Raw genomic sequence first — 24,569 nt, 5'->3', positions numbered from 1 at the left:
CTTAGCATCTAGTAGAGAGAAACATTAGCTTTAAAACTGTAATAATATTTCTTAAAATACGGGGTGACTCTGTCCCCAGGCTGCTAAGACTTCCCAATTCATAGGAGACACTATGTACTCTGAAGTTCTATGGAGGAGCTGCCCTCAAAAAGAAAAAAAAGAAAGAAAAGAAAGAAAAAAGAATAACTCTCACCCCAAAGTTTAGTAAGGTGGCTTTGTTTTGCTGGAGAACTCTTTACTTCAAAAGTAAATGAGACTATTTCAGGAGATGTCTTGCTGACTCCAAGAAGGCTTTATGAGGAAACGTGTCATGGTGATAATGGAATTATCATTGCTCTGTGTTTGTTACTTCACAAAGTCCTGGGACTTTTCACACAGAATCTCTGTGATAAAGGATTATTTTAAACATAATGGTGGGTTGGGGGGGGCGCCAAATACGTAAGCTACGTCCCTGCTCACTTCTAAACGCCCTTCTAAGAGTTTTTTTTTTTTTTTAAATGAGGGATAGACTCATTTACTATCTCAGGTTTAATAAATTTAAGAATTTATAATAGTAAAAGTGCTAAATTCTGCCCAATTTAGCTTATATATTGAATGTAATTCCAAAGAAATTTCAGAGATTTTTTTTTTTTTCTTTTTAACTTGGCAAATTGATGGTAAAGTTAATCTAGGGGAATACATGTATGAAACTGGTTAGGATAATTTTGAACAAGAAGATAATAAGGGGACATTTGAACTATCAGATATAGACAAATATTATAGTTATAGTGTTTTGAAAAGCATGGCACAAAGTAGACCACTTACTTGAAAAGGAAGTGTTCAGAAAACCATCTCTGATGGCTGTAGGAACTTAATATAGAACAAAGATTGCATTTCAGATAAGTGAAAGGATAAACTGTTCAATTAATACTATTGTGACAATTGAAACATTTGAAAGCAAAGCCAAGCTACTTAATACCATAAACGAACAAATTCTAGGTAGATTGCAGATTTGCATGTCAAAAAGAAAGTAAAGCAAAGGAAGAAGAAAATAACAAAAGATAGATAAACTTTTCATAACATTCCTGATGCAGGTGCTATGCGTGTGTGTATGTGTTTGAATGCATATGTGCGTGTATGCATGCCACCTGTGTATTCTCCACTTTAATCTTCTTTTTACACTGAGAATTATCTGGGACCCATATACAAACTTGTCACTCCCCTATTTAAAATCTTGCAGTAGATCCACACTATCTGCCTTACTATTATTAAACATTGAGCCATGCTCCATCTTTACAGCCTTGACTCCTGTCATTTTCCCACGTACCCTTCATGCTTTAGCTATGCCAGGTTCTCAATTTGTTAAAAATTAATTTATTTTCCAATTACAGTTGACATACAATATTATATTAGTTGCGGGTGGACAACATAAGATTAGACATTTATATACCTTATGAAGTGGTTACCTTGATAAGTCTAGTACCCATCTGACACCATACATAGTTATTATAATATTATCGACCAAGTTCTCAATTTTGAACAAGCAACCACTTCCTTTGCCTCTGTGCATGCAGTTTGCTCTGTCTGAAATAGTTTTCCCTTCCTCCTTCACTTGAATGGCTCCCGTTCATCTTTTAAGGATCAACCAAAACATCACCTCCTCTGGTAATCATTTGGTTATCATGCCAGATGTACCAGTTAGGGTTTTCCAAAGAAACCAAACCAATAATGTTTGTTTGTTTGTTTGTTTGTTTGTTTGTTTGTTTGTTTACTTACTTATTATGGAGGCTGCGAGATTATGCAAGCTGGAGAACCAGGAATGCTGAGTCTGAATGTCTGAGAAAAAGATGGATATCCCAGCTCAGGTAGAGAGAGAGCAAATTCCTTCTTCCTCTGTTTTTTGGTTCTATCAGGCCCTCAACTATTGGATGCTGCCCACACACATCGATGAGGGGAATCTTCTTTACTGTCTACAGATTCAAATGCTAATCTCTTCCAGAAGCTCCCTTACATACCCACCCAGAAATAATGTTTTACCAACTGTCTGGTCATCCCTTTGCCCAGCTAAATTACATGTACAGTTAACCATCACATCGGCCAACCTTGGACTCACCTCCATGATGTTGTTGCATCGGAAACATCTCTACTGAACACTCAACTAAGTTATAACTGCTAACTTTTGAAAGTTATATCTTGATACATGGTAAACTTTTCTTATAGAAAACAAATAAAAAAAGACAGAAGGATATAAAGTACACAACGAAAGTGTCCCTCTTCCCCATTCCACTTCCCGCCAGTCCTACTTCCCAGATTTAACTGCTGTCTCTACAGAAATTATCTAGAAGTAGAGATATAGATCTACATGTCTTCCCATCCTTTTGTTACACAGATGGGATCATAGAGTACATACCGTCTAATATTTTGCCCTTTATATATATGTGTTTTTTAGTTGTTTGTCTCCCTGAGCTGTCATATTGACGTTGGCATGAAAGGCAACCCCAGAGCTGTTCAGTGTACAACCTGTATAACCATACGCAGCAGTCCAGCTGTCTTCCTTGCTAAATTGTGAGCCACTTAAAGACAAAGACTGCGTCTTTTACTTCTATATCTTGCTGCCTGCTACAATGCCTGGTACATAGAAATTACTAAATGAATGATGGAAAAAAATCTCTAAATACAACATATTCCCTGGGCTACTAACGTTCGTGATCACATAAAATCCTCAGTTCTATAATAGTGACACAGCTGTGAATGTATCCTAGGGAGATAACCACTTTTCCAAGCCATCAGTCAAACTGAAGTGACTACTAAAGCTCATGTTCCTCTTTATAATATACTTTGGTCAATGTTAGGAAAAAAAGGCTTTGGGATCAATTTCTCCAACCATTTATATTTGTGGCTTCATTTTACAGAGAAGGACATTTAAGCTCAGAGAGGTGATGTGTCCTGTTCTTGGTCACAGGATAAGTTAGTGACTGAGTCGAGAATTCACTCTGAGAGTTTGGACTCTAAGACATACATCCTACTTCAGCCCTATGAAGATGCAACATAGAAGTGTGGACAAAACAGTAGATATTTGGGTAAAACTTCAGGAAATTCTGGGGATTCCTTGGAGAATGTGATGCTTTATCATTTAGGATGTATTGGGCTACAAGTAACAGAAAGCCTAACTCACACTGGTTTAAACAAGGGGGGAATTCATTAACTCTCCTAATTGGAAATCCAGCTGTAAGCCAAGATTTTAGGTTTACCTCATCCAGGGTCCCCCGCTCATTCTCTGAGATTCCCTTGGCTGTGTCCTGTTTGATGTGTTGGTTTCATCCCAGGCTGGCCTTCCTTCCAGTAGAAAAAATGACCATAGCTGGTTCAGGCTTCACCCTGCCAATTCTGAGGAAAAAAGAATCCTTCTGTCCCAGCTTTCTCCACAAGAGTTTTGAAAGTCACCTGATTGCCTCAGCCTAGGTGGCATGCCTACCCGGGACCAATGGCTGTGGCCAGAAAAAGAGAACACAAGATTTTGTATAAATCTTCTGAAGCTTTCCCCCGGAACAGAGATCACATGGGCTGGAAGGAGGAAGGGTGGGTGCAATATGAGGCTCTGGGCACTGTTAAGAAAGGAAATAGGGGTGATGGATGCCAGGTAGGCAACCAACAAAGCTTGTGCACAGCACTCCCTGACTGCCACCTATTTCTATTAATACAGGACCTAATTCGTTACCCCATGAATTCTGAGTCCACCCCTGCCCACCAGAAGAACACTCACATGGATTCACGAACCAGCCCAATCAGCCTAACAAAGAAGCCTTGGTTTTTTTCCTTCCCATCTCCTTCTTTTCTTCTGCCTATTCTACCTTCACTGGATACTGTCTTATTGGCTACGTACTGCTAACACTGAGATCAGGGATCACCAGCCCATCATCTTCCATCTGGCTCCACTGCCATTCCCATCAGGGCATTCTGCTGCAAAGAGAAGAGTATGCATTTGTTTTACAGTCTTCAGAGAGGTTTCAAAGCATGTTTCCTTGTGCCCCAATGTCATAAGGAACTCTTAGAGAAATGGTTCTTTCAACGTTTGTTTTTATGAACAGATTTGAGGAACACATCTGAGGTCAGACACTCACTAGTCAGAAGTGACTCTTCTCCAATGCCCAAGTCTTTGTTACCGGTCCTCACTTGGCTGCCTGGAAATGTCTTCCTTAGGATGGGGGCTTTTAAAGGGGGCATCCATGAACTTGATTGAAAAAAAAAAAAGATTATTTTCGACTTCCGGTTAAAACGGAGATATTCCTTCAATTACAAATGTAAGAACCCAGTCACAATTGTAAGGGCACTTACCTGTGACTCTATCACCCATGCACATCTCAGATGCCTACATATAACCTACCATTGCTGTGGATATCTGGAACTACTGTTTATGCCAACCTTCAGAATCATAGCAGTTACCAAAACTCACCATTGGATCTTGTTATTTAAAGAGTCAGTAAAGAAATACACATATTAATATGTTAATGACCATTTTAGAAATATTTTGATAAATGCATTTTGATATCATGGATTACCTTGGTAATCCTCTGTATTTTGCTTAATTAATTTAAAAATGTTCTTCCAATAATTTTTCTATAGCCTGCAGCAGACTGCTAAAGGGATCCGTGTCTCAGAAAAGATTAAGACCCCCTTCCCCTCGCAGTCTTAGAATGGCTTGTTTCTTTGAAGATGGCACAAAACTGGTGTTTTAGTCTACACATTAATTTTTCTCTCCATTTAGCAGTATCATAACGTCTTCAGTGCTGTACATTTAGGATTCGTTACCTTCCCTCCCCGCCCTTATACTTTGCCCTCCGACTATCCCAAAGAAAAATAGCAGACAGGACCCTTCATTGTCTCTCTCTTGCCACATTCCAGGGGCCTCAATGTCAGGGCTCCTTGGTATTGAGGCAGATTGGTTCAGCACACACAGGCCATCAAGGCCCTATCACCGTCTGTGGTCTCAAATGAGCATTTTTCCCCTTCTCAATTAAGGATTAGTAAAAAGTATTCAAAAGCCCCAAATGCCTCAGTTTCCTTCAAATGTTTTTGAAAAATGCATTTCTTTACTTCTCAACATTGTAGACATTTCCCTGCTTCTTACAATTTCCTTCTAATAATGAAGAGTCAGGGTAGAAAAAAGTCATCTACACATGAATCTAACATTGTCGATGATCTGATTACTTCTTGCCCCAATATTTCCAGGGTCCCCAGCTTTTTCCATATTTTCCCTCTTGCTCACTGTTATATTATGAATTTTCTGGCCTGTTTCAGAAACCTCCCTTGCCTTTCTCTTCTCTCAGATCCTTCCACCATAATTAAAGAGAATTTCGGCGTTCAAATAGGGGAAAAAATCACCGCATCGTCATGTCTAAATGCTTATCACTGTCGCAGGCAGCACTTTTGTGTAACAATTCAAGCTACGTCCTCCTCCGTTTCGACCTCAAATCATTTGTAAAGGCAGGTCCCTCCCGACGACGCCCGGGAGAGAATAGGCTGCCTGCGTGGGTGGTCTGGGGTCTGAGGGAACAGATGACATCATGGATTCACATGGCAAGTTTATGAAGCGGCAGTTCAGCTCTCCCGAGCAGTGGGCCCAGTTGCCTGCATTATCTCTGCTGGAGCATTCAATGCTCGAGAGAGGCAGGACAGGGACACTTGGAAACGATATTTTTAAAGTTGACATTCAAAAGATTTGAAGATTTACAAGCATTAGCGGGATATTTCTGAAATTCTATACTTTCTGGAGGGGGCTGGAGGGAAATCATCGTACCCGAATGATTTTTGCAAACGGGCACACCATTCCTTTTGCCTGCCTGAATTGCTAATTCTGTACCCGCCCCCTTCCAAAAGGGCTATTACTGGTCTTTTCTCAGACTTCTGTTAGGCATTCTGGGCTGGCAGAGAGGGGAAGGGGACAGGACTTTCTGTGTGGACCCTGTAGGAATTTTAGTCTGGGATGAGGTCTATGGGAACACAAGTTAAATCAGACATACACAGAGGTTATAGAACACCTGCCCCTTAGGAGGGTTCCTGAATGCCAGCCCAGAGGCCCACTGAACTTTCTGTTCTTTGGGGCTCTGCCCAAGCTGATGGTCCCTTAGGCAGCATCTCCACCTTTCTCCGTGATTCTTGTCAGCTGCGATGTGGAAGAAAGAAAGAGTAACTGCTTGTACTAGGGCAGATTACTCTGCTCTATTATTCCCTCTGAATATCTGCCCTATTACAAGCAGTTACACTTTCTTCCTCGGCTATGCATTACCATTTTAATAACCAATATGTTAGTTATGTTTGGATATTTTCTCCAATAGGCATTTTGACTCTTCCTCCAAATTAAATAATTACAGTTTCAAGCCATAATCATTTCGGAATATCCTAGCATTTAAGTGCTTAGTAGATCCAGGCTAAACGAATTTAAATCTTGGATCTGTCTCTTCATGGTTTTGTGAACGTGGGCAAATTTCTTAACCTTCTTGTATCTCAGTTTCCTCATCGGAAGAATGATCATAATAATTAGTATCTAATTCTTTTTTTTTCAAATTCTTGATATTGTTTGGAGAACTGATGAGTTAATACATATAAAATGCTTAGAATAGTAGTTAGCATAGGGTAAATATTGAGGAATGTTAGCTATTCGTATTACTACTATTATTATCATTTCCTACTTGTGATTGACATTTTCTGAAATCTTGCACAAGCCTGTTGAAATCACCTTTCCCTCCCTCATAGCATCTTACCTTGATAAAAAGGACAAGAGATCTGAGTGCAGAAATCTAAAACGCATGAGTTTCATTTTCAGCTGGAACTAGACACTGCCCCAAACTCAGAATAGGAGGGAGGCTTGGAAATGTCTTTAAGAGATTCATTACTGTTTAAACAGGAGCAGGAAAAGTGTCGTCAGCAAAGGGAAACCTTGAGTTTCTTTTTCTGACCCACCTGCAGCATCTGAAGCAGCAAAGGGGACTTTGTTTTCTTCATGAGGCCATGCAAGGACACACTTAGAAGAAAATAATCGTCCCTATTCAAATATAACTACATTTTCAGATCACTTATATTTAATACTGTTGAAAGAGCTTTTTTGACTTATTTAGATAGAAGTGATCATCTTATATCATTCTTCTGCTTACATAAGAATAGAAACAGATTAGATGACTTCTTAAACTTTCTTCACATGCAGAATGTGCTCATCTGAATAACTTTTTTGACTTCAGGCTGTCAATCTCCATGTTTTCTACAAAGGATCATCCTCTGGGTCATCAAGAAGAGAGCCCTGGTGATGCAGCACTGCATAAAGAGGTCTCCATTTTTTTCTTCAGGACTTTTTTCAAGTCTTGATGCCCACTCAGAAAGGATTGGTGTTGCATTCCTCGTCTTCCCTAGACATATCAATGGAGGATGTTCATACTACAATAGGGACTCAGATTCCTTTCTCAAACACACCTAGAAATTTGATTGACTGAAACTTCTAGCCTACGGTATAGTCGCACCATCAGGACTAACCATCAAGGTACCAGGAGCAACAACACATGGGCAGGCAAAGGCAGCCACCCCCACCAGCCTCCTGGCCTACAGTAATTGAGATGTCATCAACTACAATACACATCCTGATTTCAGAGATATTAAAATGGGGAATGAGACACGCATTTCAAATTGACAAAATATGGCATTAATATCCACCATTAATGACTGCCTAGATGTGAGTTAGGCATGATGTTAAAATCATATAGGTGATATAATTACCTAATAACAACCTGAAAAGTGTAAATCATTATAGCATTTTATTGAAGGGTAAACTGAGGCTCAGAGAGGCTAAAACACTATTCAACCCACACTGCTAAAAAGAAGCATGATCAGGGCTAAGTAATCCTAAGACCTGGATTCAAAGTTCAGGGCTCTTACCCTCAGCAGACCTGTCTCCTAATGTCAGCGGGGCATTCTACAGTGAAACCACAGGGTTGGAGTAAACTCTTGCAACTGAAAGTGTAGAATTATGTTTAACATTCCCCTCAAAACTTCAATCAGCACCAAAGTGAAAATCGTGCACTAATTGGAAGTCAATGACGCAGATAATACGGAATGGAGTACACTGGCTGACGGAAAACTCAACTCTCTTCAGGCACAGAGGCACTTTCTCTGCATTGTAACAATAGCGACAGAACCTAGAACAAAACAGATAAGAAGCTGTTGGACAAATGGTGTTCCTTGTATCTGTACATTTTATGTCTACCTGCCATCTGCTTTCCTTATGCCATCTTTCAAAAGCCCAGACCAGTACAGAATTCATTGTTAGTGGTCTACATTATAACTAAAGCTCACAAAGAAATTTTGTGAGCTCCTGGGTAAAGGGGACAGTTGGACCAGCAATCATTGCTAACGAGTGTCCGTGGATGCATCCTTAGCTACGGGAGGAAAGTCGTTGCACTCATCGCTGTTGGCCTAAACAATATGTTTGGCTAAATGGTTTAAAAAATTGATGCTGATTAATAAGCAAGCATAGCAACTAAGGAGGAATACATTTTTTTCCTTCAATGTTTAATCTTGAAAAGGAATGACCAAGGAATCTCATTTCCTGAGAAAAAAATCTTTTATATCGTTGTTATATTTTTATGCAATTAAAACAAAGAAACATACCTGTTTACAAGTGAATGATCATATTTCTATATAAGCATCTCATCAATGTAGGTGGACATTAACTTCAAAATTAACTTAATATTTTTATTTCCTTCTGGTTTCAAGTCTTTATAAACACCATGAAAGGAAAATACATAGAAATCAACTCCATTAATTCTTTTAGGAGAACTTGATATTTTCATTATTTATGATTCACAACAGTGCATAAATCTAAGAGTAACCATATAATGAGTTATGTAAATTAAATAATAATTTCAAATGATCCTATTCATAAAAAGCTATTTGAGAAAATTAAAGAAAGGTGAAATTTTTAAACTGAAGAAATTTCTAATTCAAAGTTCAATTCATAGGGTTTATTTTTTTCTATTTAAAACATGTCAGGTTTTGATTGCCTCATTAGCACACCCCATAAGAGACAAACAGAGAAGGTTCTGTGCTCACTGCGAGACCATCAGAACTGGAAGGACACAGCTCACTCTAACTTTCCATTTTATGCATGAAGAAACTGAGGTCCAGACTAATGAGGTGATGACAAGCTAGATGGTCAACAAGCTAGATGGGTAGAGGGGAATTTCAGGAAGGAGTAGGGAAGGAATTAATAGTGGAGGGGGAAAATGTCAAGTTTAGTGAGGGGGGGGGAAGAAGTTAAGTTTACAAATTAGGGAAAAGGGTACCTAATATGCCTTGGGGCGAGACAAACAAGAGACTGTAGAATATTTTGCAAGACAAACAGAAGGAGAGACTGTAGAATATTTTGCATTTTTGCAACTAAACAGCGAGGTGAGCCAAGAACACAGAGGGCATTAAACCAAGTAGGGTTAAATCTTTAGCAATAGTCATACTGGGCATAGCCCACTTCTGATGGTTATAGCAATGGATTACATTGTAATAATGGAGAAAACGCAATATCAAGTGAAGTTAAAGATCAGTGAGATGAAGCAACATTTGGCTTACTCGGCTCTCTGCACTTTGGGGAAAAACTGGAGAAGGAGTTTAGGAGGGCTTTGTGCCAGACCCAATGAGATCATAAAGGGAAGAATCTGATTTATGTATAAAAGGTGAGTTTAAAACTATGATTCAGGAATGCTCAGGACTCTGCCCACTTGAGGAACGGTGGAGCCACGTGATCTGTCCAGGCCAATAGACTGTAAGTGCAAGTGCCAGGGTGAAGCTAGAAAGATCCCATGTGACTTGCCAGCTCTCTCTTCCCCTTCTGAAGGGATCACAGAGCCAGGAGTTCAGGCAGGAGACATGGAATAGTAGAAGCCTGGATCACTGTCTCCACATCAAGGTGAATTGTCCTTGGGCATCGGCAGACCTGCAGGGGACATCGCATGAGTGAGAAATAAACACTATGTATTAAGTCACTGTGAGTTGGAGGTTGTTTCTTACAGCAGCATATGCCTACCTAGCTGACTACCTCATTTATAATGTCAGCTTCTACATTTCTCATTTTTAGAAAATAAAATAGAAGAAAATAGAATTAAATTAAATTAAATTAAATTAAAAAATGAAGCGCACCAAATTTCTTTAGCTTCTTTTTCTTTCCTCCCTGGCATTCTTCTTTCTCTCTGCGTAGCAACACCTGTCACGATTCTTTCCCTTCATTTCATCAGAGTTGCTAATGTCCTCTTGAAGCCATGGTTTTTGAATGCTCACTGGGACCCTGCCTTTAGGAACAAGTTTCCCATGTCTGGGCCAGAGGCCTCTCCTCAGTGGGCACTTGTAAAGCCCCGTTCTTTGGGGAACACCACAGGCTTTTCTCCATTGCGGCCAGTGTGAATGTGACTCAAAACACCCCCTGGAAGAAAGCTAGGGGAATGCAAGACTTTGAGGGTTCTGACTGGAGACTCATTTTTCTACTTATTTTCTCCTACCCCACAGGCCCCAGAACATCTGTCAGCCCGAAGCTGGGAGATAATTCATGTCCCGAAAGCATTGCATTTGCTTCTGTTTCCATTGACATCAGGGACTATTGCCCTCTTTCAGGTGTTCTTAGCAAAGAGAGAAGCCATAGAAAAGGTTTGTGCTACACAGAGAGAAACTGTGGAAGAAAAGCTTCAACCTACCGTGTAATTAATTAAATGGTAATAAATAATAATTTGAGAAATTAGATATTTTGTGGTTGATTTTTATGACTTTTAAAATAATATAAGTGGTGGCAAAAAATCCTCCAACATCCAAAACCACAAGTCACATTTTGGTTGTGGTTTTTTTGTTCAAAATACAAAACACTTGGAAAAGATCATCTGAGCTGTATTTTCCCCCACAGAGGTTGAAATTCTCCTCCTTTAAATGATCCCTGGATAATTTACATGTTTTTCTATGTTGGAATCAACATTTTTGCTTGAAGACTTACTTGGTAATATTAATGTTAATTGATTAAATACACCTTATAGTTATCAGAGCAATCCCACAGACATTATTTCATTTTATCTCATTGCTGGTTGGTATATGCTCCGACTTATCTTTGCAGAATGTAAGAGGCTTGTCCAAAGTCCCTCATCCAGAACCTTGAAGATTTTCTAGACCAGGGCTCAGCAAATGGCAGCCACAGCCCAAATCATACCCATCATGTGTTTTTGTATGGCATACAAGCTAAGAGTGGTTTTAACAGTTTTGAATGGTTGGAAGAAGAAGGAGAAGGAGAAGAAGATGATGATTTTGTAACACAAAAAAATTATATAAAGTTCAAATTTCAGTGTCCAAAAATGAGGTTTCCTTGGAGCGAATGAAGTTTTCCTGGAGCTCAGCCACATTTACATATTATTTATGGCTGCTTTCTTGCTACAAGGGCAGAGTTGAGTAGTTGTGACAGAGACCATATGGCCTGCAAAGCATGAACTATTTACTCTCTGGCCCTTTATAGAAAAAGTTTGCCCACCCCTGTCCTAGATCATGGGCTTGTTCCATCGCACAAGAGCTGTCTTTCCAGAATCCTAGCAGACTCAGGAACAAAGGCAAAACCCCCAGAGATCTGGTTTGTGAGCCAGTAGAAGCCTAGAAATTGGCCTGCAGTGAACTAGTCCTTTAAATCCTGAGTGTTTCAGTCTTTCTGATTGGTGAAATGGAGACTGGGGTCCCAGCCTCCAGGCTGGCAGGCAGCTCCCGCCTCCAGGGAGCATAAGAAGTGTGTCCTCATAAGACCTTTGCCAAAATAAAAGGGTGAGATTCCCGCCTTCCCCTCCTCTATTCCATCAACCCTGGGAAAATGTAGTTCATCTGATGCGCTGTCCTTAGGATCAGGGAGGGCAAAACATCCCAGCTTAGAGGCTGAGGACACAAATGGGGAAGGGAACAATAAAATGCTCTAGGGTTTACTTGGTTTTTAATACAGTTATTAGATGTAACTATGTGCAATCCCTGTACTCTGTTTCCACCATGGCAGTTCTTGTCTGCTGTAGGTGGAGCAACGGGCGTGATTTGAGTTGGGCAAGGCAGACGAGATGGAGAAATCAGGTACAGAAGGTTTCTCCTTCTTCTTTTTAGTTCTGATTCATTTTTACTCCCTACTTTTTCTACCTGTGCCTATGAAATATAATATTATCCCCCCTTTTCCGAGTGCCTATTGTATGTCATTCAATTTAGGCTGAAATGGATGATCTCATGTCACTGTCTCCATAACCCCATGGGGTTTACAGAGGAGGGAACTGAAACCTGGGTTGTTTAAAATTCTTTCCTGGTAGCAAGCTGGTGCCTGATCTCTGTAATGCCGACATGCAGGCTTTTCCCTCCAGACCTCAAGAGCTCCACAAAGTCAAGTGTGTCTTCAATCATGGGCATGTTTTTGTTCTGTGACTAGTCGTGACATCCCCTCTGAAGAGAAGCAACCTCCTAGTGCTTTTCCTCAGAGAACCAACTCTTAGGATCTTATAAAGAATCTTAAAAAAAAAAAAACCTGGAGAATGATGGCTTAAAAAAAGCTTAATCAAATTTCTTTACTCCATGACTTCTCAGAGCCTTTCACACACAGCATTTGCTGCCTTTTTCATCTCTATAATTTTAAGGCATGCAATTTAATCTCTCAAAGCCTTAGTTTCCTCCTCTGAAAAACAGAAATAATAATATTTGCCTCTTGAAGTATTAAATATTGTTTTTCTCTTTCTGTTTTTGGCTAGGTACATTTCATTTCTATTAAATGAAGTGAATTATAGCAACCAGAAGGAAATCTGAATAACTGTTGCAGAAAATAAAAAAATCATTTTCATAATAAAATAAGGTAACACATGTCTGCTAAGAGCATAGCACAGCACACATTTTCTATTTATGGTGTTGGTTTTTGTAAAGGAAACGCAATATATTTAGGGTAGGGAAACTCGTGAGCAACCAGTCTGGGCGCAAAATGACATATTAGCATGCTATCACTAGGAGAGAAAGTCACATGTGTGAGTACCTGATGGTGGAAATGTTGGTGGAAACGCATTCGTTGTACCAGCAAGATAGGGGAGGTTTTGGAGCTGCCCAACTTTAAAGCATACTTTTTGAATCATACTGTGAGGATGACTGTTTTTCCATGCATCTAGGACGGGAGTCAGTAAAATTTTTCTTTAAAGAGATAGTAAATATTTCAGACTTCACAGACCATACAGGCTCTGTTGCAAATACTCGACTCTGCTATTCTCGTACAAAAGCAGCCATATGTAAACAAATGGACATGGCTGTGTGCCAATAAAACTTTATTTACCAAAACAAGTGGCAGGCTGTTTTTGGGCCAAGGACTGCAGTTTGCCACCCTCTGGTCTAGATGCTGGACATAGGCAGACAAGCCTCTTGGAATGACATTTAGCCCAGTTTTTAAAAAGTTTTTGTTTGTTCATTCGTTTGTTCCACAGAACCCTTAACATCTTTCAGAAATAGTATTTTAAAGAACATGAGTTTGGGAAAACTTCAGAGCTTTGAGTTTCTGAGCCATTTCTTCAGAACAGTGGACACTGAAGCACTAAAGATAAGGGTAAACTGGGACTAGGCGAAGGGGTCAAGTCTTCAGGGAACTGGGCTAATGATAGTGTAAGTTCAAGTCCTCAGACAACGGGAAGAGGTTCAGGACTTGGAGCCCAGGCAGACCGTCCGTACAACTAATTGTTCACAATAGAGCTTACAGAGCAGGGCAACAGTGTGGTTTTCTCAAAAGGATTTGTCTTACTCAGTTAGGGGCTGTTTGCAAGTAACCAAACCCACATGAAGACCCTTGGAGAGACAGGAGAATATCAAGATCAAGAGCATGGCCTCTGGAGCTATACTGCTTAGATTCAAGCCATTGTTCCATGCTCGGCTTGAGCAAATTAGCTAAAATATTTAAGCCTCAGTTTTCTCTACTGTAAAATGGGAATTTGTAACTCATAGGCAAGAATTCAGTGAATTATGTTTAAAGTGCGGGCACAGGGTAAACACTTTGTAAGTATTGCTGCTCCATTAATTTTCTATTATTATTTGTTTATGTTGTTTCAGGGCTTATTAAGTCACCTAACTTCACAAGAGCCAAGAAGTCATTTTAAACTTCTCTCCCTGTATTTTTTTCAACTCTTTTTCTTTCTGCTCATCTGCCGTTCTCTCTGCATAGGCTTATTGCATTTTATTATGCATGTGGCCCACCATGGCTGCCTTAAAATGGAAGCCCAGCCCCCAGCCGACATCCTCTGCTCAGCTAGCACTTCGCAGACAGCAGACTCATTCTCCTTGCTCATTTGCGTCAAGGGCTCCCCACTTTGACTTCAGGAACCCTGTAAGATATGACATCTTCTGGTCCATAGCGCGACCCTTTCCATGTCTCTGGGCAGACTCTGGCCTCCACAGAGGGAATGTGCTTAGCAGGTGGAAAATTGGGCATGTCTGGTGCTGTGTCCTGACACCAAGTTCGCCCCAAGCACACTTGACACCAGGTCAAGACAGCAGACATTGGCTAGAACCCGGGTCATCAGGGGAAAGAAAATTTTCCATTTTATTCAACTATCCAGGCTTCCATTGACTCAGGGCCTGAGCAATATTCAGCGCATGGATAGCAGGATTTTATGGCTGAACCATGAGTGGGCCTGGGGTGGGTGGTGACTGACACCATTATACAAAAAATAACTGTAAAACATGGAAGAATTTGCTTATTTCCATCTATTTGCTCAGTTGCACAACAAATATTTATTAAATGACCTCTAAGTGCCATGCTAGGGATTACGCATTTTTTATTAATAGAACAAATACATATTTTTAAAAGAGATGAGGAATATTTTCGTAATCGTAAAAGTGATGGTCTCAGGCCAAACCTTGATGTGACTAATACAATTAGTCACATCCCTGACAGTGACAACAAATATTGTCTGTCCTATTCACATGCTCTAAAAGTTATTATTATTCAACTTAATACTATCCTTATACAAAACAACCTATGGAAATTGGCAGTGACATTATAAAATATTTCGTGCAGACATTAAGAAAATAATATACATACTGCATGAAAGATATAAAATAAGAAGATGAAAACCCATATATTCACCACTAGGCTTAAGGAATAGAATGATACCAATTCCTCTGAAGACCCCTGTGTGCCGCTCCCAGGCTGGATTTGTGTCCCTGCTCTAAGAGCTGAGCACTCTCCTAAATTTGTGTGAATCATTCTCTTGTCTTTCTTCATAGCTTTTATTATATGTGAATATATCCCTAAACAAGATATTATTAGTTTTCTCTATTCTGAAATTTCACATAAATGGAATCATATTGCATGTGCTCTTTATAGATAGCTAGATAGAGATCCTTTAATTCATTCATTCATTTCCCTGCTACTATTTTTAGATTTTTGTTATTATAAACAATAAATTTATGAAAATCTTAGTCATGTGTCCTGGTGCAGATGTGCAGCCCCTGGGAACGGAAGTGCTGGGTCATCAGACATGTCTTCATATTTACCAGGTAATGATACATTATTTTCTAAAGTGATTGTACCACCTTCCTCTGTAACCACTTTCCTTTGATGGTTTTGTCTATTCGGTGAATATAAAAGGTACATGAGATTTCATTTTAGTATTTCCCTGATTACTAATGGTTTTTTAGTATGTTTATTAGCCATTTGGATTTCCTTTTCTGTGAGATGCCTATTCCTGTTTTGCTTATTTTTCTATTTTCTTTTCTATTTTCATTTTGATAATTTTCTATTTTCTGCTTTTGTTTTTTTGATATATATGTATACACACATATTTGTTATATGATGCAAGTATCATCTCCCAGTTTATGGGTTTTCTTTATGCTTTTTTCAAGTTGTATTCTGATAAACATTTATATTTTTTTATATATCTAATTTTTCTACCTTTTCTTTTATGGCTTGGCTTTCTTTGTTTTGCTTAAGAAATCTTTTCCCACGGTGAAATTAAAAAAAAGAAAAACAATAGATATTCTCTTCTATGTTGTCTTCTAAAACTTTTGAAGTTCTGCTTTTCATATTTAATCCTTCAGTCCACCTGATACTGTGTAGTATATATACTATGCATGGTAGGGACTTAATTTCATTTTATTTCAACAAGGATAACCAATGAACTCTGCACCATATGTTCCTTAATCCATCTTTCCCCCCGTAATCCACAGTGCTACCTGCAGTATATAAAGTTTCCATTTATGCTTGGATCTATTCCCAGTATCTCTCTTCTGCTTTCATTGGCTTATTAGTTTATATCTGCACCAATGCCATGTTGACTTATTTATTATACCTTTTCAATAAGCCTAGATTTTGGTGGTGCAATCTCCCCTCACTTTTTCCTTCTTCTGAGTCTTTGCTATTCTTGGCCCTTTGCTTTTCTACATACATGTTAGAATCAGTTCCTCAAGTCCTGGGACGAATTTGTGCAGGATTGATAGTTTATTTGAGGAGAACTGGTTTATCTATGATAGAGTCTTCTTATCCATGTCTAAAATATGCCCTATTCATTCTTTTTTCATTGGATATTTGGGTTATTTCCAGGTTTTTGCTGTTAAAAATCTTGAATTTATTTAGGGGTTCTTGATGCCTTTCAACATAGTTTTACAATTTTTTTTAAGCCTTGCAAATCTTTTGTTCAATTCTCTCCTAGGTACCTTACATATTTAATAACATGTGGTATCTTACACATATAATAATATGTGGTAACATTTTTTTAATAGTATGGATATTATTACTGTTATATAATATTACTATAACTGAATTACAACAGTTATATTAATATTATATAACTGTTGTTTGAGAGCTTTATGTAAACAATATTTTTATTGTGTTGCATTGCCCTTCAAAGATGTGGAGGTGGACAGGATCACACTTAAAGATGACTGTTTTTTAAATCCTTAGGTTCATTTTTTTGTGCATTTTTGTCTTCTTTATTGCTTTTATATTGTGAGGCAGGGATTCAGTTCCAATCCCCAGCTTAATGTATGCCTGAGTAACCATATGAAGTTTTTTGAGATTATTGGAAAAGTAAGAGCAAATATATTCTGTGACATTCCTTTAAACTATTTTTGATGCTATTATTTCAAATTCCTTCAAGATTCTTAAATAGTTAAGCTTGCAAAGAAAATTGTATCTGGACAAATAAACTATTATTTTACTAGTTAATAGTTATTCGTATGTATTTTAAATAATTATATTACTAAAGAAAAAATAATTATAATAAAGTAGGAAAAAAGCTGTGTTCTTTGAAGTCATAACTCAGAAAGCATTGTTGAAAGGTTGCAGCTTAATAAAAGTTTGATGAAATTCTTAGGAGAAAATTAATAATCTCAGAAGCATTATTCTCACAAACCTAAGTCAATGGAATAATGCCTACTCTCACGTACTTGATGGAGTGAGGTTATGTGTGAACATGATATCAGAATTCTGAGGCCATTTGGCTAATTTCTGCATTTATAAAATTCTAAGTTTCTAATTAAGCTATGTCAAAAATCTAGCAAGAGTGGGTAAATTTTGAATTTAATCGAGGTGTATTATTTGACCATCTAAGGAAAGAGTCGGTTATTGTCAGGATAATTAATGTATGATGTGTAATGGAATAAGAAGGGTGGCCACATAAACTGAGGAGTCAGGTGGACTAATGAATGACTAATGCCTCTGAAGTATGAGATTGTTTAGATAGGACAATGGTGCTGTTTGCTTTTTCATTTTCAGAATGACTGACGTTGTGGTAGGATTACTGTTGTTCTCTCCTTCTGGAAATTTTTATCCCTCCCTTGAAGTTAGGTATGGTCATGTGACTTGCTTAAGCCAATGAAGTGTGAGCAGAAATGGCATTTTCACTTCCAGGTAAAGCATTGAACTCTGTCTCTCTTTACCTGACTTGGAGGGGGGCATGAAGAAGCAACACCAAGCCTCACATGGAAAATACCTGCCAGGATTGCCTACAAGACATTGAGTGGACCAGAGTGAGCAAGAAATACAACTTACACTTGAACATCATGGAAGTTAGAGGTGCTAACCACCCATGCAGTAGCAAATCCAGTATAACTTAAGTCGGCACTCTGCACACAAGGATTCCCATCCATGGATCAAAAATACTGTACACATCTGTTGATTAAGAGTTTAGGTTGTTTGCACTGCAGTGTAGCCTAGGCACTCGTGTGTACTACAGATATCAACTCTGATGGTCCATTTTAGGTGAGTCCTGAATTTGAGAGCTAGCAGTCAGGACCTGGGATTTGAGTTTCAGAGATGTCAAATCTCTCTATCCCCATATGAACCCTGCTAAACTTGAGGGAGGTGGGACTTACTATCTATCCAAAAAAAATTTGCACTCACAGTTTTGGGATAAGAATAAGGAGTGTGAAGTTATAATATCAAAAGGATTCCATTCTTAAAACCATAATTTGATTATCTTTTAAGGATTAAAAAACATGTACAAATATGCACTTATATAATATGCCTATATACATTTGATTTGAGCAAATGTGCAAGTTTCTATCCTAACTTTTCTAAGATCTATTAGCTCTAGAAAATAGTAACTTCTCTAAACAGAAATCTGTCCTTAGTTCCAGTCTTAAGCACCAGTGGAACAGAATTTCTCAATATAAATGCAATATGTAACATTAATTTAGTGGCTTCCCTTTGAAGCTAGTAAATCCCCTTTCTCTTATTCATGCTTCAGATTTCTCACCTTGTGAGAACTGTCACTTCACTTGGAATCACCAAAAATCAGGAAGCCTTTTCCTCTTGAAATTTCTCACCCCTGACGCTCTTTCTTGATGCTCCCATCTTAGATGGTTTCTGTCCGTGACTTTCTAGAATCCACAGTCTACACCCTAATAACTGCCTTTTCCCAGCTCTAATGCAAGTGGTTTTGTCTGCTGCCCCCGCCAAAAAAAATTAACAAACAAAATTCTTCGAAACTTATAGGATCATAAGCAAATCCCTCCCTGATCTGGCAAGGCGGCAAATTGTATTTATTTTTTCATCTCTCCATACTTTTTTCACCCCTGCTCATTTCCCTCTCCTTTTCACATCTTTTCTTTTACCTTTTTTCCTTGCAAAGAAGTCTCCACCCTCTCTCTATGGTACATTCCTGTCCTAGAGCTATGTCAAAGGCAGTCACAGATATCCTGGCTATAATAATTCAGCAAACAGTAGCTGAAATTCAGGTATTGCCATTTTACAGGATGAAAAGGCAGGATGAGGATGGTACATTATGTTCCCACAGCCTTACACACACAGCGGTGGCTTGCACCACAAGGGAGACCAGGCTAAGGGGCCAGGGAGGGCTAAGGATGTAGTTTTCACTCAAAGAGCTTTTATGAAGAAATAGACTAGAGAAAGGAAGTCACAGGCACTAGTAAATACAGTTTTGACATTTCCTTTAGATGAGGTGAGTCTTAAAAGTTAAGGTCCCATGATGGTATAGAATTCATGACTTTCTCTTAATTTCACATTTTAAGTATCTAACAGTTTTCTAGAAATTTTAGAACCCTGAATGATTTTTCCAATATTACAACTACTACTAACTTCAGTGCAAGAAAAATAATATCCAATATTTATGAGGGCTTATTATGTGCTAATAACTAAATTTGTAAACACTTTTTAAAAATTAAAAAAAAAATTTTTAATTGAAGAAATGATTTAAATTTTCCCCCCATCTGCCTCCCCTACATTAAACACTTTAAATTCTCATAGACTTTCCATGAATGAAGTGCTATGCTCTCCATTGTACCATGAGGAAACAGCTTTTAGCCATAATGAGGTTGCCCAAGGTTAAAATTTCTAAAGGGCAGAATTGGAGCTCAGTCCTAGGCTGTCCCATCCCAAGCCGCAGGATGTAAATCCCTGGTATCTGTGCATCTGCTCAGATCCTGAGACTTGACATGCCTCTTGGAAGAACTTAATATACTTGATTTGAATCATCTTGAATTTTTTCTTCGCACCAAAACACAGGAGTGGGATATGGGGCCTCTGGATTTTATTCTCGCACTTTCCATTGATCCATGGCCCGTTCACTGCCCCGTGATGACAAAATGGTGGACACGATCACCAGATTGCCAAGGAAAGAGGCGGTCTGGGCTGGGAGGGGTGTGTCGATGTGTCTTTCAAATCTGGTCTCCTCACCCATGATTTGAAGAGTTTGTGGCACTCACAGGTTACCACCAGGGGTTTCTTCCACATGTGAAATTTGGCGGCTGTACATCCCCAGTGCCCAGCTTTTATGTGGTCTCATAGCTGAATTCAGAATGACTCTATCTTCCCTGCAGGCATTTCTCTTTGGTTCAGAGAATATCAACAACATTTCACAGCATTTGAGCAGCAATTCCAGCAAGAAGACTGGAGTCCATTCCTTTCCATAGCCGTAAAGCTTTTTTACTGAGCTTTTGAGCCAGTTGAAGTCAGTCCATCCCTGGAACCTCTCATCCTCCTCTTTACCCTAGCTTCGGGCCTACTGGAACTAGTAAATTAAGACCTTTGCCTTTGACAGTTGCATTGGGAAAAAGTGAAAACTGATCTAATAATAATTAGTTATGGCTTAATATACAAGATTGGAGTGTTCTCATTTTTCATTCTGGAGCCTGGTGAGAAGGAGCCAAGGGGAAGGAGAGGCTGATGGGAGAGCATAAATCCCTGAAATGTTCCTATGCCAAGAGAAGTAAGTGATCTTCAGGCACATACTTATATCATGGTGAGAGCCCATGACAGTTTTAAAAGAAATGGAGAAACCCAGTGAGGGTGGGGGTTAAAAGAGTTTTTTATTGCTCTCTTAGGCCAGGCACCATGGCACATGAATCGCTGCCTATTCACTTTGAAAAGACTGTGGTCTCAGGCCAGTCTCCCCCTTCAGTCTCCAAGAAAGAGGGTTTGGGTTCAGATAACTGGCTCTGGGTAAACAGCAGCTTGTTTTTGTAACACTGGAGATGTATTTACTTTTCACTTAATGAAGGGGAGTGATGTCTTGGATAAGACATGATCTGACACAAATTATAAACATTAAGTGCAAACATTATAGGGCAAACTCTTTCCAGAAATTTTCAATTTGTTACTATATAAAATCAGTGTTGGTGGTTTTAGTTGCCATGGGGATATTTCATTAACTTTCTGGAGAAGCAAACCTAAAGACATTCTGTGTGTGTGTGTGTGTGTGTGTGCGTGTGTGTGTATGTGTGGTGTGCGCGTGCACACATGTGTGCAAGCGTACGTACGTACATCACAGCTATAGTTGAACATACTTTCGTAAGATCAGCCTGTTTCTCACTGGTGGGAAATTTAGTATGGCCTAGAAGGTTGCAGAGGGGGAGGGAGACTCTATGAAGAGGTTGAGAAGAAAGTGTTAAATATGTCTTCAAGTATTACTCAGTCCCAGAAAAGAATAAAAATTAGGAGACAAAAAAAAGCTAGGACAGGAGAGGAAAAACAGATGGTGGCTTGCAAGAATGGTCCTGCAGTTCTTCTTTGTCTCCCAATAGGGCTTAAAATGCGAATGCAGAATTCAGGTTAAGCAGGGAGCAAGCACACCACTGATGACGAGCCCGCAAGGGACGAGGATCCAGTTGTGTCAGAAGGCGTGGAGGCTGACGGCCAGCGATACCAGGGGAAAGGCAAGGATCAGATGCTGCTCCACCAGGAACATACATCGGAGGCCTGAGAGGATGGCGAGCCAAGTGCCTGTCCTTATCCATTGTGAGTGAGATGGCAAAAGTCCAGTGACAGGACTTTTAGCCAGATGGCTCAGGGTAAGGAAATCAGGATAGAACAAAACAGGGCAAATGGGGCTTAGCCCAGAGCACAAAAACAGAACCCGGACATTTTTATGAATGAATTTTAAAGATTTTACAAAGTTTTAAGCCTTCTTCCTACTCAGCAAGCATATATCCCTACCTACCCTTATTGTCTCTTCAAGCTTTTGGACCCTCTCTAGTCCCTCCATTGGCCTGCGGAGACTAGTGGAACGAGACCGCGCCAGGGACAGGGAGCTTCCGTCCCCCACGGGAGCCCAATCTGACCCTTTAGAACACCCCCTCAGCTTCTGGGAGCTTCTGTAATTTGAAGGTGATCTTGAGCCATTTGCCTGGGTGCAAACTATCTAGTTCTGACTCTAACAAATATTACTTTCACAGGGTAAGAATGAGGTTTTAGCATCTGAAATGATTTCATTCAATACTGTGATTTTAACATAAGGAATGTGAGGTTAAATTATAACATTAAAAAATAATAACCTTTCCCTAAATACCAAAGAGTCCACTGGAGAACTCAATAGTAGATAGAAAAATGTCCAGCCAATGAAGACAAGGCATTCTACATGCAGTATTAGAGGTGTATGTAAGCAGGCAAGAATAACCATGTGGGACTTTTTTATGTTAACGTGATGTTACGGGAATGCGTAGGCGGGAGTGCCTGGTGCAATGGTTCTCAGACTTGAGCAAGTGTCAGAATTACTAGAAGGCTTGTTAAAACCACAGATGGCTTGGCCCCAGCTCTTGTGTTTTTAATTCAGTAGATCTAGGGTGGGGCTTCTAACAGGTTCCCAGGTGATGCTGGTGCTACTGGGCTGGGGACTGTACTTTTGACAACCAGTGGCCTAGTGCATTTAAGATAAAGATATATATGTAAAACACATTTGTATTTACTCACATCTGCACCTGTATTCTGGCAGGAAATGTAATGGATTTGAATAAAGCCAACACTTGTCGAGTTAAACAGAGATTATCACTGGCAGTGAGAAACAAGGAGTTCTGATTTCCTGGGGTGCACTGCTGGTGGAAGTAAGCTTGGGGTCGAGGAAAGAGGCATGAAGTATTAGGATGCTAGAGGTGCAAGGGAACTGGGAAAGAGCATGATGACTACATAGAGATGTTGAGCCAGAGCTTTGACTTTCAACTCCAGCTGTGACACTTAGTAGCTTTGAAAACTTAGCAAGTTACTTAACCCCCATGAACTTCAGTTTCCTCCTCTGTAAAACTGGGACCCCTACAAAGCTTGTGTTTCATTCACAATTCTTAGTTGCAATCAACTGAAGTCTACTCTGGCTGATTGAAACAGAAAAGGAATTAATTACAAGAATACTGGGTCCTACAGGGAAAATGAACTCTTTTGCCAATGAATGAAAAGTATGGAAAAGAAATGGCGGATGCTGTCGAATCAAAGAGACGGACGTAAGAGACATATAAGCAAAGGCAACTGGTGGGCTTTATTTGGATCCTGATTCAAGCAAACCCACTGTACAAGAAAACAATTGGAGAAATTATAATATGACTGGATATTAGATGGCATTAAAGAATTATTGTGGATTTTGTTAGGTATGATATAGTTATGGAGGTTATGACTCTTAAAGAGACCTTATCAGAGGCTAATACACTAAGGTATTTATAGGTGAAGAAACACAATGTCTGAGTTTTAAATTAAAAAAAAAAAAAATCCTGGGAAAGAAGTTGTGTTTGGGGACAGGGGCTTGGGGCAGAGGAGTATAGAAGAAACAGGCTGGCAAAATGTTAGTTATTGCTATGAATACGTGAATGATTTATTTTTGCTGTTCTCATGTGTGTGCACATGCAGGCACTTGAAATTTTCTATAATAAAATGCTAAAGCAAAACAGAAATCAGATTCTCTATGAAGGCTGGAGAACAAGGCTCAGACTTGTCTCAGCAAAGGAGATTAGGCACCACAAAGGAGAGCAGTTTGGATAGAGACACTGCTGTCATTGTCACCAAGCCCTAGACGCTGGAGCTTGCTACACTGCTAGCAAAGGAGGCTGGAAGAATGATTATCTGGCATTTTCTGATTGTATAGTGGGAGATGTCTCTGACCTTACAATGCACAAGGTAGGAAATTCTCCGAGGTCAGAAAAAGGATTCAGGTGATGGGTGGTCAAAAGACTAATAATGTCCACAACAGGCACATAGTAAGTGCTCACACATGTTAGTGACCCCGACATCCCCATCCCCATCCCTGAGATGCATAAACCTCCATCCTTTGTATGACTTTCTACCTTAGACTCCTAGATAGCTGTGTCTCTAATCCAAATAACTTGCCAATGTCCTTTTAAATGATCGAATCCATCTAAATACCAGGAAGTTCACTCACTATTTTAAGATAAGAATTACTTAATCATGGGACACATTGAAGTGGAAGAGGTGATGTGAGTATTTTATCTCCACTCATAACTGAGGGAACTGGGGGCCAGAGAGGTTGAGTGATGTGCCTGAGGTCACATGGCTGGGTCACATTCCTGGCAAGTAGAGGATCCAGAACTGAAACACTGTAGTCTAGTTTCAGAGATCCTGATAAGGAAGTAGTGCTGATTAGAGTGTGGAAAAATGAGCCTCAAAGCATTATGGAGGGCTGGAAGGGGATTGTAAACTGATATACCTCTCTAAAACACAATTTATCAATATCTGACAATAAGAATGCCTTTTGATCCCAAACTCTACTTTTGAAAATTTATACCTATCAGATTATCAGGAATGTTACTCAAAGGTATATAAATAAGATTGATCATTATAGCCTTGTTTAAAATTTTGAAAA

At 39.4% G+C, this 24,569-nt stretch overlaps 1 long non-coding RNA gene across 11 annotated transcripts in view; it reads right to left on the bottom strand.

Annotated features, from left to right (window-relative positions):
• The window catches only part of LOC107195934, a 48,515-nt gene that overhangs the window by 5,369 nt on the left and 18,577 nt on the right, over window positions 1-24,569 (bottom strand). For 6 of the 11 annotated variants that reach the window (XR_003047512.1, XR_003047508.1, XR_001517252.2 and 3 more), the window contains 5 exons: window positions 7,903-8,162; window positions 4,101-4,210; window positions 3,863-3,939; window positions 3,231-3,366; window positions 1,756-1,815 (listed from right to left, as the gene is read on the bottom strand). This is a non-coding gene — a long non-coding RNA (uncharacterized LOC107195934). Of the gene's footprint in view, window positions 1-1,755; window positions 1,816-3,230; window positions 3,367-3,862; window positions 3,940-4,100; window positions 4,211-7,130; window positions 7,380-7,902; window positions 8,163-24,569 lie in introns of all 11 variants that reach the window. The other 5 variants (XR_003047513.1, XR_003047516.1, XR_003047509.1 and 2 more) reach the window with 4 other exon arrangements.

Source organism: Pteropus alecto, unplaced genomic scaffold (assembly GCF_000325575.1).
Source record: "Pteropus alecto unplaced genomic scaffold, ASM32557v1 scaffold206, whole genome shotgun sequence".
NCBI classification, from domain to species: domain Eukaryota; kingdom Metazoa; phylum Chordata; class Mammalia; order Chiroptera; family Pteropodidae; genus Pteropus; species Pteropus alecto.
This window is presented reverse-complemented; position numbering and strand designations above follow the sequence as displayed.